A 17,462-nucleotide genomic window follows, 5' to 3' on the forward strand; every position below is an offset into this window, starting at 1 on the left:
TCACCACCGCCTCTTCCTTTTGTGCTACGCGTGTATGCTTCCTATCTTTGGCTGAAAAAGACTTACTTCATCCCACCCGGGATACATCTCTGGATTACAAGGGGATTATTTTCCTGGTACTTTGGATTGGTGGCTGTCTTTTTCCTACTTCTGAATGTACACTGTCTGCCAGAATGCTTGTCAGTACAACTTGTGAACTTGGTTCTGAAACCACATGCATCTTCACACGTGAATTGAAGGACCTGCCCCTGGTGAACATTACAGCAGTTCCAGTTCCTGAAGGAATTGTTTGGGACAGTGTATTGTATGATGTGTATGGTCCTACTGAACGTTTGCAAATTACTAAGTAGTTTAAAGTGTCCTTAAATGATATTATCACCTCTAGCACTTTTTCTGATGATTGGGACATTGAAACTGTGCATAATTTGCTTGCAGATCTAGAGCAATTTGCTGCATTTTCTAATGAAGAATTGTATGATGGTAGATCTAATTATGGAGATATGTTCTGTTACCAACATTATGGTCACCAGTTTTTACAGAAAGCTAGTATCCCATGCACAGTTTATAATTACACACAATGGGAACACTACCCAACACCGCCGAAAGGTAGATCAAAGACATTTGCACAAAAGTTTGCTTTTTGTTTAGGTTTTAACCCAGCTTTGTATTATTATGGGCTTGCACCTACAAAGTAAAATATGCTGACAAACACAAAGCAGATACACTCTGCTTCCTTTATTTCCCAACCGTCTATACAGGTGAAGTACCGGGGATTTTAGGACCCCAGCGGTGCCAGGGATAGCACCCTATGACTTTGGGTTATCCTGTTGCTGTAGTATTATAAAAGACGCTCTCATGGTAATGTAACAAAGAACTTGGCAGAAGAAGCTGAAATATGAAAAATACATCTTTATTAAACTCAAATGAGTGAGACTACGTCGCACAGAAGCCTTAGCAACTGAATGAGGCAGTCTCCAGAACAAAAAAACAGTCTTCTATTTTATACAGAATATTATGCCTTGGGCAACACCGCTCCTGTTTTACAAGTGGTCATTCACATATTTTGGCTTTAAAGAAAAGGCAGAGTCATGGTGACAATCCCACATTCCTGTTCAACCAGCCCACAATTATTTACCCAGCGAGGCTCAGATCCCACATCAGATACCGATAGGCCCCAATAAACATGAGCATCTCCTGTTTGGGAAACAAGCCATAAAGCAGGAACAGTCAGGTGTGAAAGAGATTAGCTGGAGGCTCGTGTTTAATGTAAAGGCTTTATGGTGTGTCAAGCCCTGATGCTAATCACAGGTGGCCAGAGGACGGGGAGCTCGTGAGAGCAGACTGACCTGGGGCAGCAGAGCCAAGCTGCCCAGGTCATAGAGAAGTCAAAGGAAGGCTCATGTGCTCTAAAGGCCCGTATTTGCTTCATAATATGTAGCCTATGTGAGGGCAACCATAAGATGGCCACCGCTCTAAGATGGAACCCACGTAGTGATGTATAATATCGTATACATAGTGCATTTATCAATGAAACGTTATATAAAGCACTTGTACATACCGCATTGGCCATTCACGGTTTGCTAATACCGGAAGAGACAGGGGTAGGGCCCTGCCTCTTACGCGGTCCCAAATTTTAAAGTACCACAGACCCTCCTTTTGCCCTTACATAGGCAATAACTATACTCTCATCAATCCGAGTCTAGGTCAATATTCATGAAGTCATTGAGATGTTGCTGTAGCATCATCCTATTACTTAGCTCGTTTTCTGATACATGTTTCCTTACACATGTAGTAGCACAAAGGCCACATATGGCGGGACAAAATAAGGAATACCTCTGTCTGTAGTAGGCGGCATAAGATCACACACCCAATAATTAGTGATGTTCACTACTAACTTATGTTGATGCAGAAGCTGTACAAAAGAATTGCTTACGAATTCTAATCTTTTAACCTGCCCATGTTCAGGATAGGGTGAAAAGAGTACAAAGAAGCAGTGGTAGGAAAAGACATAGGTTGGGAAGCGGGTGCAGAAGTCAATTGAGTAGAGAAAAACGATCCCACCCATAAATGACAATGTCATGCTTGAAAAGACACTAGAAAACACGTTATTAAGAACATATAAACAACGGGAGAAAGTAGTAACCACTATTGCAAATGAAATAATAGTTTTTCACAACCCTAAGCAAAAAGCAAATCCCAAAATTATCTAGTAACATTTTTAGGGCTCAGTAATTTCAGTAATTCTTGTATGTTCAGGTGAAACAGTGGTGACCCTCATCAATGCTCTAAGGTGAAAAGGGGGTACTCTTTCCACAGAAAATGGACTTTATTCTGCTTATACTAAACAGAATAGTACTTTAAAACAATGCCAGCAAAACAATCTGTCTCCTTAACACCTACTCTATACAATCACACGGAAACCTCTTGTGAAACCCCCTATGCCCAGAGTCCGTTCAAAAAGCCTCTCTGGCAGGCTTCTATTGTCCATCAAATCTTCTTCTGTTGTTTTCTTTTGCATGGGCCTCTTCATTCAAGCCTTACATGAGAAAAGTACTGCTTAGTTGGAGTGCCCTCCTGGCAAACACCCACAGCTCACTCGAGAGTCTCAATGTCTCAAGGCAGTGCGCCAGTATCTTTCCTTTGTGGCAGGCACTACAGGTAGTGTGCTCTCCATTGATCAAGGGCATAGGTCATCTCGTGCAGACCTGGGACCATTCTCAGGCTCCAACACTCATCATTCAGTGTCAGAGGACGCTAGGGCTGTTCTTCCATGGGCCCTAGAATTAGTGCCTTTTGTCAATCTTGGATCCGCCGGTGCACTGCACTTCCATTGGAGCAAAGGAAAGGGGGGTGTGTGGCCAAAAACTCAGGCCCAGGGGCTCAAGGGACTGCACACTGTCAGAGGTTACCAGCACATGACAGGTGCTCTTGTGCACTGAAATTCTGGTTCTGTGGCAAAACCAGCTCCTCCATCTTTTCTGATGTTGAACGCCTTCTGATGAAGCAAGTGCAATGCTTTAAACAGTTCATTGTATAACAAGGGGACTGCAAACAGGTGGCCTGCGGTCTTTCAAAGGAGTGGCCACATGCCATGGGACAATTTTGGTCTAGAATACACTGTCATTCTCAAAAAGCAATACAAATATAAAGGCAGTAGGTAAAACAGCGTCTCTAATCTTTTCAATTGGGTTTCCGTGTGAGAGCCTCCATCATTTAAGGGTAGATAACTACACGAGAATTCTGTCTACATGGATGTCTTCACATATGGTGGCATTGTGTAATTGGGCAAACAGATTTTATTTTTCAATAATTAGGTGTTCCTAAATTCCTTATCTAGAACATCTCAATAGAGAAATCACATGGTACAGATTATCATGGGCATGTAGAAAACTTTCACATCAGGTGCAATATGCAATACACAGGCTAATAGTCAAATATGCAAACAAAAGACAAGAACTAGAGGGTCCTGATATTTGCATGATTAGAACACATCTGATCCCACCAAAAATTAAAGAAGCAGGAACAAAAGGGTAAAAACCACATTAAAAATAGACATTGAAAATTTGTCATGTTCAAAAAGTAAACGTAAGATATCTCCTTTTGAGATGGAAAACTTGTCTTACTATATTATTGAGTCAGTTAACCAGTCTATCGCTACTCCGACAGTCAGGCTGGAAAACATTGAAGCAGGCCTAAGGAAAATTCTTGGAAACCAGTCTGGTCATACAAAAGGGAATTATACATAATATGGGGAGCCCTGGTGCATCACTGCAGTCTGGAAGTGTGTACAATACACCTACAATAATAAATGGGCTGACTGGTGAAAGGAATACGGGAAAGGGAATTGGAACTAGGACACAACTAAAATCCACAATAACTAAGCATGATGCGACATCGGTCAGGGGAGAAGCAACAAAAGAAAAAAAAAAATCTATAGGAAGAACAAAAATTATTTGGGTGATAGTCAGGCATGTGACACAACATCAAGAGTACGGATGATACACAAAAGGCCGGAGTTACACACATTTTAACTCTACCGCTGGTGACTACACCATATACGATACTCCTAGGTAATATTCCAGTTCCTTCTTCAGGAAAAAATGAAAACCTGTTTTTTTTTTTAGGAACAAGAGCCATATGCTACTTAGGAAACAGAACATCATAAACTAATGTAATATAGAAATTAGGCCACCTTGAGTCACAGATCTATAATTTCATCCTTAGGTCCAATCAAGGATACATAAATGTAAGGCTGCCTGTTCCTTTAAGGGAAGGGGCATTAACGTGACTAACTACAGGTGACACACTTTGATCCTGTATATCTCTTTTATTTCCCTTCAATACAATTATAGCCAAATAGACATGCACTGGTAAAGTGTTGTCTCTCATGTTCACAGCATGAAATATCATTAGCTGTGGAATTTAGTAACCAGAACAAGTTCAACCAATTGTTGCGTAGCGATGGGCATCATCATGACCATCCCCTCACAACACAGGTAAACTTGTAATAGTATCAAAAGCAGCAACAAAAACAACGAAAACATGCACAAAAAAATAAAAAAACGCACAAAACGTCCAGCCATCAGATATACTTGCTGTATATCAAGCACAAAAAGCATAGGCAAATTTCAATAGCATATGTGAGTAAGCGGTGACACACAAACACCATGTCATGTACTTTATGCACTGTAAAACTGCAGCCCAAAACCCAATATTTGGGCCTGTTTAATTTGTCAGGTTTAAAATCCTTACCCTCCTTTTTGACAGTAGATCCCCAGTCAATGGAAATCTGCTGTCAAACATAACTTTACTGTGTCTCTTCTAACATACAGGACCAGCAAGAACAATTCATGATAGGACCAAATACACAAAAATAAATTTCCATTACTTAACTGTTACCCTCTTGTTGCAACATCAAGCCACCGTAGTTTTACCTTTCTGAAAGTAAAAATCGTTACATGACACTCCATATTAATTTGGCACCTACAATTTCCACTGTGAAAAAAAAAAGGTCTTAATTGGCAATGCGTTCTCACGTAGGCATGTAGCCTTAAAATTTTTTTAGAAAAAGGCTGCATCTTGTTTTCTGTCTAAGACTTAATGCAACACTTCGTTTTCTGTTAAATAACACAAATGTATCAGTTCTGCAAAGCATTTAACATGATGTTTGGGCTTTCAAAGAAAACCCCTTTTCTATATTTTCCCTTTGGAATTAAGTTCTTTAGTTTTAGTGATGTTGTTATGGAGAAACCAGAAACCCCAGCTTTAGAGGCCCGTGTAGCAAGGTCATTCTGCCTTCCACAGAGGCAAGGCCCTAATTTAAAAGGTCATAAATGTCAACTCCATTGTTTACGGGAAAGATAGCGACCGAGCCAGCCTCTGCAGCTCTCCCAGCCCCCAGCTTCTGCCACTCTGAATTTGTCAAAGCCAGAAGGCCTTCCTAATTCCTCCTAACTTGCAATAATTCACTCTATTTTGAAAAATAATTTCTCCTTTTTAGGCGCTAAAAAAATTATCCCTATTCCCAGATTGTTAAACTACATGTACTGTGAATAATTCACAAAACTTAATAACACACATACCAGTTTTTAGAATAAATGCTTGTTGCAATCCTATGCAATGGTACACATTTCATCAACTTTAAATTATTGAATTTCTCAGTAGGCCCAGCTGAAGTTAGAACCTTCAACCCTGATATTAAAACAAGCCGTTGTACTGGCATATTAACTCATTGAATCATAAGAAGGCACAACCTGTAAATATATATCAAACCTAAATGTATGTATTTACTGAAGCCTGAGACACTTTAAAAAGTACTCTGAATGAAAGAAAATGCAGTTAAAACAGCGCTTTTACCCAAATTCGACTTTGATATTTTAGGTATTAAAAAATGAGTATCCTACATTTTTCTTGCATAATATGCATTACCAGAATGTCCATTACATAACCCATGAGTCAGGCATTGGAATTAATAACTTATACTTTATAAAAATGAGCTTGTTTGCGCCTGCGCCAAGGGAAAATTGTACTCACGAATGCTTGCCATTTTAGTGACGCAACACAACTCAAATCAAATTTTAATGCTAGGAGGCCATAGTATGAGTATTAAGCTTTATAAATATCAAAAAACGATTTTGAAAAGCACTTATTTTTTTAAAATAATTTTTCCATGATTAATAATTTTCTGTAAAAAATAATCCCAATTATTCGTTTTTGTGATAATTCCATGTATAAAAAACAAGCTGCATCCCTTGCCTATCATTTTGGACACATTTAACTCACAAGCCTAAGCGCATAAGCCCAATTTGAAACGCGTCGCATTTTTGCGCCACTTTCATTTAAAAGGACGGTTATGCAAAATTCCACCCGTGTTTAACTGGGAAAGTGCTGGCTGAATGAACATTCCTATCAAATATACTGCAGCTGAAAAGTTTGCCTGTGAACATCTAATACAATGCATCTAAGGAAAATGCTGTAAATGTATTTACTTTTGCAAAAATAGATAATTTCGTTTTTGGGGCCTTATTTATATCTATTGAATGTGGTTCTAATTTTATCCTTGAAGCATTTAACGGCAGTTTTGTATATGTGCACAACTTCTCATTCTATAAATTAAATAGCAACACATAGCTATTTTAGCACATCACATTGTTCATTTCTGGATTTTTCCTAAGTTTCTACTTAACATTAATTAACCAACATTTTGCTTAACAGACTGAAAACTTCAGAAGACCCACAAACACATATTGAGCTAATTTCAGACATAAACGGAAAGGGGGGTCAAACAGACAATACAGCGTGTTTTAGCCATTTTTCATAAATAGCGCTGTCGCAATTTACTTACGGAAGTTGCACTAATGAGAAAACCACATAGACATTTAAACACACAGTTGACTTGCAAATCAATACGCATGACAGAAAGAAAGAACAGCTCACAGACTATACTTGAAGCAAACCATTTGCAAATACTAGTTGTAAGTCATATTTACAAGAAACGCTTCTCAATAGTATTCCAGAAGGCTACATAAACAGCCCAACAGACAGATGTATGTCCAAGAAGTAGTGAGTGCGCTCAATTCACTAGCTTTGCCTAGCAGAACACCACACAAAATCGTTCTGCATATCTTTATTCATGAAACTGCGCAGAACGAAGGATCCTTGTTTTGTATTATGTCATATTTTAATTCCCTGGGGATACAAAATCACCAAGGAAGAAATATATTTTCAAATCTAACCAATTTTAACTATGGTACCGTCCAAAAAAGCAACACATTTTTCCATGTGAGCTTACAAACAGGCATGCAACTAAACCAAATGGAGAAATATCTCCTCATTACCTGCCTACACAAATTGCAATTCGCATATCCAAACCTATACAAACCAAAAGTTGGCCAACACAAATTTCTACATTTCAAACTTGCTAAGATCAGGCATCTTATAGCTCACTAATCTAACTTCAAACTTCAAGGGGTTATCTCTATCAACACATTTGCAAATATACGAGACCCTTGGCTATGGTAATTGCAATGACCAAATTAAAAACCAAGAAACCAACCCCTCGGCTTTGGTAATTGCGATAACCAAATCAAAGACCCAAAGAACCAAAGGAGTGGGAGCGACCCACTTATACTTAACTCTTACTTTTATTAATCAAAAGGTTATCCAAATTCTAACTGTCAAGTTCTTCATAACAAAATGTATTTTATAATACTCACGCCAAAAAGGGTTCTAATCGGGAGTGACATCTTTTGGAGAGTCAAAGTCAGAAAGATCAGAGATATACTGGGCTGCAGAGACAAAGAATCCCCCAGAACCTCGGTACCTGCTTAGTGGATTTCTGTCCAGTTCTCCCCAGTAGATTTCTGTCCTCTGACAAGATCGCTCCTCCAGATAGTCACTTGTATTGATGCCGCGCTGTCGGGCACCAACTGAAGTACCGGGGATTTTAGGACCCCAGCGGTGCCAGGGATAGCACCCTATGACTTCGGGTTATCCTGTTGCTGTAGTATTATAAAAGACGCTCTCATGGTAATGTAACAAAGAACTTGGCAGAAGAAGCTGAAATATGAAAAAGACATCTTTATTAAACTCAAATGAGTGAGACTACGTCGCACAGAAGCCTTAGCAACTGAATGAGGCAGTCTCCAGAACAAAAAACCAGTCTTCTATTTTATACAGAATATTACGCTTTGGGCAACACCGCCCCTGTTTTACAAGTGGTCATTCACATATTTTGGCTTCAAAGAAAAGGCAGAGTCATGGTGACAATCCCACATTCCTGTTCAACCAGCCCACAATTATTTACCCAGCGAGGCTCAGATCCCACATCAGATATCGATAGGCCCCAATAAACATGAGCATCTCCTGTTTGGGAAACAAGCCATAAAGCAGGAACAGTCAGGTGTGAAAGAGATTAGCTGGAGGCTCGTGTTTAATGTAAAGGCTTTATGGTGTGTCAAGCCCTGATGCTAATCACAGGTGGCCAGAGGACGGGGAGCTCGTGAGACCGGACTGACCTGGGGCAGCAGAGCCAAGCTGCCCAGGTCATAGAGAAGTCAAAGGAAGGCATATGTGCTCTAAAGGCCTGTATTTGCTTCATAATATGTAGCCTATGTGAGGGCAACCATAAGATGGAACCCACGTAGTGATGTATAATATCGTATACATAGTGCATTTATCAATGAAACGTTATATAAAGCACTTGTACATACCGCATTGGCCATTCGCGGTTTGCTAATACCGGAAGAGACAGGGGTAGGGCCCTGCCTCCTACGCGGTCCCAAATTTTAAAGTACCACACAGGGCTTCTGCTTTTGGAAAGACCCCATAGACACAATCTGTCCGTGGGACAAAAGAGTGGCAGGTTCAGGGAACTGAGGCCTTACTTTTGAGCATTCCTCATACCACATCAATGATTTTCCTGAACAAAACTGTGCAGCAAACATCTTGTCTTGGTATAGCAAAAATGAAGGGTTTGAACACACCCTGTATTCCCTCATGCTCACGTTTCGAGAATGGAAGCACTTAACATACTTCAGTAAGGATATACTCTAAATACCATGATACCTAATGGTTCTTTCAAATCATCAGATCCCAACTGGAAGGGATAGCTGGTTTGGCTGAGAGACACAAATAGGTGTCAATCTAGATCCCTGGGTAACACTGAAGGTTTTAGGATTATTAGGCCTGATCAGCGATATGTACAGTCAGAACACTTTGGGGTGGTGATGTCTTATAGTGTTGGGAAGTTGTGCCTAGATTGGCTGAAAACCTCAACACTTGTTCCTTCTTTCTGATGACATAGATCGCAGGGATTTTTTATTAGGTCACCGGAACCCACGTCGAAAGTGCTTTCTGTACGGACTATACAATAAGTTGTGGAAGATGTCTCAACAGGAAGCTGCTGAGACATTGCGTGAGATCCAAAGGGTTAATTTAGAAAAGGCTTTGGCCGGGTTGACAACGGTATGACCACATTATTATCTAGAATTTATTCACTGGGCAAGATAGTGTGTTCTGCAATTGACATAATACAGCAAGACAGGTCTATTTACAATATGGACAGTCACAATTCTGGCCCATGGTAATATTGAGCTGGACATTACAAACAATATGTTCTGCCATATGCCCTGTCATTACATTAACAGTACTAGTCTGTTTTCTGAATATGATCTAACGGATAGACAGTAATGGCACGCAGATATGGAAAACACACTAGCTTACACATTGGAAAATTAGACCAATTACCTTTCACCGTTGCTGAAACACCATCCACAGACTGGATAGTCCATGGTTACCTCACCCTACCGGTCACGACTTTCCGATTTGAATATTGTCTCTAATATCAAGAGGTTGGCAGATATGAAGCGCTAGGGGAAGGTTATGTGCATGAGTATTGGGAATTACTGTTCAGGTTTAGATGCAGGAATGGGAACACAGAGGTTTTCCTTCGTGGTTCCAACTGTGAGGATGCTTTAAGCAGGTCCTTAGTTTGCAAGGACATTTCTCTCCACAGGGCATGCAATGCTTTGGTAGCAAACTTGTCTTATCTGAAGGGTTCTCCAGCTGCAGTGATTCATCCAGTGTTCAAGCTGCTCTCGAATGGGAGTTATTTGATGCTGAATGATCAAGCTTACTGCAGACTGGAACCAGTCATCACTTATCTAGTGACGGTTAATTCCATAATGACTTGTTGCACACAAGTACTGTTTCCACCTGCCCACACAGTTAAGGAAGCGGCGCTATGGCCTTCGATAAATGTTTCCAACATAGTTTGATTATCTGAGCAAACTGAAAGCTATGGATGTGGCCTTTACTACGTCCACAGAGATGTTTGATCTCCAGGTTGCAAGGTTCTCATCTGAGATATAGACACTACTCCATAATAACTTGCCGCTGCATTTTGGGGAGCTGCTCCACTGTATCTTTAACATGTCTGATACAAAAGGAATAGTGCGCTTTTTTAATGTGTCAGCTCTGGTCAACACCTTTCAGCCGATTTAAGGAGTTAGACCATCTTTCATAAAATTGTGTTGGGAAGAGTTTTTGGAGAGCTACTACTTGTGGCAGGAATCCTGATATTACTTTTTCTGCTCTGCAATGGACATCCTAGTTCAACCTGGAATGGAGACAGTACTGCTGGTGCTGCATTGCCATGAGCGCATGATACTCTGCTTCGGAGCACATCAGCTTCAAGAAGTGAACTAGCACTGATTCTTATCCTTCAGGCCTGTCTGGATTGCCTGCATCCAACCTGACTTCCGCTTTCTGCTTTATGGCCACAAATGAGTCCTGGAAAATTGTCTCGGATCACAATTGGTTCTGCCATCGGACATTGAAGTACTGATGGGCCCCATAAAGGCCCATGCGTATTGTTGTCCCCAGCATAATCCATTGATAATAAATACATTCTTAGAGCCACCCTGGGATGCTTCAGCTCCTAGTGATTTGAACAGCCGCTCTGCAGAACACTTATGGGCTACACCACCTCCCTCAGAGGCTGCTGTGAGAATTGAATGGAATCACCTTTTTCAATACATTGAAAGTGGAAATAAAAAGGGGAACAGAAAAAATAAAGGGTGGTTCAATAGTAAGTGCACAAAAGCATATACAGAATTAAAACGGGCATTACACAAAAAGGAAAGGGACAACACTGAAAAAAAGCAGTGTAGGAAGGCATATAATCAGGCAATAAAAATACATAAATTATAACTAAAGAATAATACCTGGGCCGCGCTGCATAAGGCAAGAATTAGTAAGGACAGTGCTGCCTTTTGGCGCGTGGTCAAATCCCCTTTTCTGACAACAGAGACTACCCAAACTATATAAATTGCCATTGACGAAGGTTATTGGGTGGAACACATTTCCAAAATATTCCAACAAGAAAGGCAGGAGGTTGATGTAGCTGCAAGCATCTTAAATCCCAGTCATGTACCCTCACATTTTCCAACAGAATTAACTGTCACATTAGAAGAAGTACAATCTGCTTTAAAGGCAAGCAAGGGGGGAAAGGCTCCGGGACCAGATGGAGTACCGGTTGACATCTTTAAATATAACATAAAATTATGGGGTCCACTGTTAACACGAGTATTGACCGCCTGCTGTACAATTGGACTTATGGAAACATGGTCAGAATCCGTTATGGTACCAATTTTTTAAAAAGGTGACAGGCAGAATCCGGTATGTTACCGCTCCATTTCTCTGCTGGATTTGGTAGGCAAAGTGGCGGGCCGTATAGTCCTCAATCGGCTCCAACAATGGGCAGAGGACAATAATATAATTTCAGACCTTCAATTTCGTTTTAGGGAGGGTCTAGGTACAATAGAACAGGGTCTTAATTTAACCATATTAATGGGGAAGTAAGCAAAAGCCAGAAAGGGAAAATTGTACCTGGCTTTTGTCGACCTCACCGCCTCTTTTGATTGCGTATCCCATGAAAAATGATGGGGTATCTTAGAGGCAATGGGGATTGAGGCACCTTTAATGTATTTTTTAAGAGAACTATACACAAATGCAAGAGCGCGGGTACGGTATGGACCCAATGGAGAATACACAGCGTCGTTCCAAGTGGAGAGGGGGTTAGACAAGGTTGTGTACTGGCACCATTCCTGTTTACACTATATACAAATGGCGTGGAGAAAGCCATGCTGGAATGATGTCAGGACCTACCTCAGTTGCAACAACGTCCAATACCCGCCCTACTGTACGCGTACGACGCTGTAATTATGGCCCGAACTCCTATAGGCCTACAGCGGGCACTCAGTAGCTATAATGATTTTATGAAAAACCTAGACCTAAAAAAAACAGCCCTAGTAAACTTTGCACAAAAGTTAGGAAAAAGGACCCCAGTAGAGAAGATTAAAATTTACCAAGCTAAGTCTGTTAGCACAGCTATCTACGGGCGGGAATATGGGGCTATTGTGACATAAACTATATACAGAGGGTTGAGAACGTTTTTTTAAGGTATTTATTGGCTGTTCCACTATCTACATCAACATCTATTTGCCACACAGAGTTGGTCTTACCATTTATTACAGACATAATAAAGGTGCAACCGGTTTTACTGTGGCACCGGATCTGGACTTTGACAAAAACGATATTCAGTCGGCAAGTGTCAAGTAACAGCCTTAACTTTGATCACGCCTTAGAGATCAGGTGGTTGAAAGACATAAAAGATTTTATGACTGATTTAGGCTAGCCTGAATACTATCCCAATCCTTCTTCAATGAGTCTAATCCCTAGGAAGGCTTTTAAAAAACAATGTATGAATCGCATGGAGGCAAATAGACTTGCCAGTGAGGCATCAAAGCCCACGGTTCAAAGGAATAAATTGATGCGCTCCACCCTAACTATCCAACCATATCTAATATATGAAAAGAGAGGCTATGAAAGATTTATTCTGACATGTTTCAGACTCGACATATTCCACCGTTTTGTAAAGCTTTCCGACCATAAATGATTGGTCTAAAACCTTATCAAATTGTCCTTGCGACGGAGTCTCACCCCAATCAACAATTCACATAGCACTATTCTTCAAATTTTATCGAGAGCAGAGGATGAGGTGGATCAAACCCATCTTGAAAATTTGGGGATAGGCAATGCCGTCCGGCTTATCTTGCATTGCAATTTTTAGAAAATGAATGTTTTGTAAGAAATATTGCTGTATTTTTAAAACGCGCAATTCAATGCAGGAAACATCTATGAAAATGTTCTTACTCTTAAAATATTTTTGTGGGACATTTGGTAAATTTGAGATATGAGGCAGTGCTGTCAGGCCTTCTTTGCATTGAAGATTTTAGACAAAGAACGTTTGGTAAGACAAGTCACTTTAACCTCTAAATCCATGATCAGAAGAAGGAAATCTCCTTGACCTTGGTCCCTAAACGAAATATGTACTCTGGTCCTATCCTTTAAGTATTCACAAACTTGTAAACCATGTTTTAACTTTTCTTTATCAAATTACTTTTATAATTATTGTATAACATTGGCAGTATGAAACTATGAATTTGGTCCCTCTATGAAATATGTACTCAGGTATTACCTTTTATATATTCTCAAATCTGTAAATCATGTTTTTAACTTTTCTCTAACAAACAATTTTTATAATTATTGTATAATATTGGCAATATGAAATTATAAAGCTGTTTTCATGTTTTTAATTTAATTTTTAATGACTATTATGCAATATTTGCAATATGGTACTGTAAACTTTGTGCTTTTATGGGTTTTGTGTACTAAAATTTGAAAAGCGAATAAAGCTGAATTTGAACGTGAAACTCCAGGCAGACCAATTGTCTCAGGCTGTGGCACAATTTTGTATCCCATTGGTCGATACATTGATTTCTTCATAAAAAAAGTTGTTCCTAACACTAGATGCTATGTCAAAGACAGCACTGACATAATAAACCAGGTTGAACACATGCTATTTGATGACACTACCTGCCTCTTGTGAACTTTGGATATTTAATCCTTATACACAAACATTCCCCAAACTAAACGCATTGAAGTCATTAGATAAACCCTGGAGAAGAGGGTGCGTTCACACCCCATACCCATTGAAATAATTCTGGAATTGCTACAATTGACACTTCCCATTTTTGATTTGTGATTCGTTGGACAGTCTACGCTCCCGACTTCATGGACAATATCGAAAACACCATTATTCTTTGCGAAAGCAACCCCTTTCATGACAGCATAATGACCTCAAGAAGATACATTCATTATATTTTCTTAATTTGGAAAGGTGACTGGTTAGGCTTCACAACATTTGTAACTTGGTTGAACTCCAATTTAGTACAGAAGAAATCCCATTTTTGGATCTGATGATTAGGAACAATGAGTATGAACTTTACACCACATTATATCGCAAGACTACAGAAAGAAATACACTTTTCGCATATTGTAATCATCACCCTTGAGCCCTTTGCAACTCTCTTCCTTACTCCCAACTTTTAAGGATTTGCAGGAACTGCTTCTTCAAAGTAGATTTTTTTTAAAGCAGCAGAGACCTTGAAATCCAAGTTACTGGCCAGAGGTTATTCACGTAAGCTTATTGCTAGATCACAGAAGATGCCTTGGTATAGCCCACATGAAGCATTGCCCCGTCCCAAAAATGATACCAAGAGAATGGTATGTGTGTCCACATTTTCTCCCATCTCAAACCAGTTGAAGAAAATATTCATGTGCCACTGGCACACCCATAATTCAGGTGGACAGTTACTACAATGCCCCCTGTTTGCTTTTTAAAAAAACAGGAATATCAAATACCATTTGGTGAGTGCCTCCCTACCACCTCCAGAACACACTGTACTTTACATCACTGCTGGAGCTCTACGCCACTTGTGGGCCACCGGAAATGCTTGTAGCATGTGTGATTATGCCATTGAGTCGAAATAATTTGTTCACAACAATGTTCGTATGATGCATAAGCGATTTTTCAACTGAAAAACTCTGAATTTGATTTACACAAATATCTGTCCATGTAAATTAAATTATGTTGATCAAACTATACAAAAAATAAGAATAATAATCTATCAACACACAAGTTGTCTGAGATGGAAGGTGGCCAACGCACCATTGGTGGAACATTTCAACACTTTTGGCCACTCTGAAACGTTATCCGCTGACAGGAGAAAATACTGTAAAATGGAGGTGACATCGCCACTAACCTTAACAAACTGAAACCCAAATGGTAATTGAAAAAAAAAACGTTTCCATAGGGGATTAAACCGAATGGAATACTTGACAACTCTGATTTGATGCACTTTAAAGTGTTACTTTCATTAATTATCTTTCTTGATGAACCAATATGGATCTAGATTTTTGGTTGTTCCCTATTCTCAGTCAGACACTGGTAGTAAGGCATCTTCACATGCTCATAGCCAGACAAGTAGCATTCACTTTTTGTTTTCTTAAACAATATGTATTAATAGACGCCCTTTTGGTATCCTTCGCAACTGGATCGCACCAAGTGTCAATCTTTATTATATGCAGCCTTATACTTTGGATGCACTATTATTTTTCTCTTTGAATTAAGGGTCTTTCGGGTGAGCGAACTCACTTTTCCCGATAATTGCATGGCATAATGGCCAGGACCCCGAAGTAAACACATAGCCCCATAATCATTCATTCCTTAATTAGCTTTGCACTTACTCGCCCTCAAGTGCGCTCCTCTTACATTTTTCAGATCTACGAACCAATGCCTTATTAGGCTTGATGGCAAATCATTCCCTGACTTAATGTCCACTTTGTGCTAAGTGCGAGCCTGACTACTGTCACTATAGCAATTTTTCATTCTCAATTATGAACTTAATTGAGATCACATTTACATGTTTCACGTGTGTGGGGGCCGAGACAACCAGAGGGGGAGACACACACACAAGTGGGGGTAAAGGTCTGTGGCCTATTCCTCGGCACCAGGAAGGAAGTTGAAGTGGCAACATTGTATTATAAGAGCCGGGTGGCTCACTACATCCCATCTAACCAACGGGTGGCCAAACAACAAACTAAAATAAAGAATGAAACATAACAAACGAAAATAACAAACTTGACCATGCTGAATGTCCAATCACCAGCAATGTTCTTGAGTTCACTTTAACACAGAAAGCCTTTCAACCTGGTACAGGGCTGAGGATTGTCTTAGCTAGTAAGGGCATCCTCCTTGGGGGTTGATACCCTCTTCTGGGCCCGGGCTTGCTTCTGTAGGCACCCCCGTCTCAGGGGGCCCCTCCTCTCTGCTCCGGGACTCATTCATCTCTGGCACCCGGTCGTTGACTTCCACCAGGAGCGAGCTCACATCACTTCGGGGCTCCGTTCCTTCGGTCCGAACTGGCACCGGGCCAGCCACTTTCTTGAATCACAAAGCATTTCTGCCTATTTGATTTCCTCCTCTTCTCACAGTGATCATGGATCCCTGCACTCGAACCACCTCCCATGGTTCCTTTTTGAATGGGGTTTGGAACTTAGAGCCTGGGTAGCGGTTTTTTACAACCACTTGATCTTCTCTGCGAAGATTGCAGTTCCTGACACACCGTTGCTGACTGGCTTTGTCATTAGTTTGCTGTCATTTGGCTTATGTTCGGCTGCTGTCCAGAACAGAGGACACCCATCGCTGGCTTGTGGGCACTATGTCTCTAAACCGCTCGCTGCATCAGCAGATCACTGGGAGCACATCCCGTGGTGGAGTGAGGGGTGTGATGATATGGATGTAGGAATCTATGCAGGCACCCTTCGAGATCTTCTTCTTGGTCCACACCGATCCACAGGGCCTTGTTCACGGTTCTCATTCCCCTCTTTACATTGCCGTTAGTTTGGGGCCACTGAGGTGTTATCTTGCGATGACGGATGTTGTGTAGGCTCATGAACTCGCGGAATTCCTGCCCCTGGAAGGGTGGCCTGTTGTTGGTACGTACCTCCTTGGGCATTCCCAGCAGCGTGAAGGATTTCTCCAGGACGGGCTTCAGCCCCTCAAAGGTTGTCGAGTGCACCACTTCCACCACTGGGAATTTGGAATAACTGTCCATCATGACAACCGTGTGCCTCCCGTCCGGGAAACTCCCAAAGTCCATGCTGATGTTGACCCAGGGCTTGGTGCTGGGTGCCTCTGTGATTATTGGGAGAGTTGGCGGTTCCGCTCCGGTTATCAGACATGCATGGCAGCCCCTTACTTTGCCTTCCACCATCCGATCAACGCCAGGGAAACACACCTTGGATTTGATGTGAGCCTTGGTTTTCTTGATTCCTTGGTGTCCTTGATGGGCAAGGTCTACCGTCCTCCTCCAGAGCTTGGAAGGTATCACCAAACGTACCCCCCGAAGTATCACTCCTTCGCACCCGTCACTCAGCTCCTCTCGACATCTCCACAGTCCGAGCATTGCCTCCCGCTCCACGTCTGTCAAACTGCGGGATCCTTGGAGGAAAGTTTTCCATTGGTGGCTGTGTAGTGTTTCCTTGACCGCCTGGAG

The sequence above is a fragment of the Triturus cristatus genome, chromosome 2_2, assembly GCF_964204655.1.
Source record: "Triturus cristatus chromosome 2_2, aTriCri1.1, whole genome shotgun sequence".
Lineage (NCBI taxonomy): Eukaryota > Metazoa > Chordata > Amphibia > Caudata > Salamandridae > Triturus > Triturus cristatus.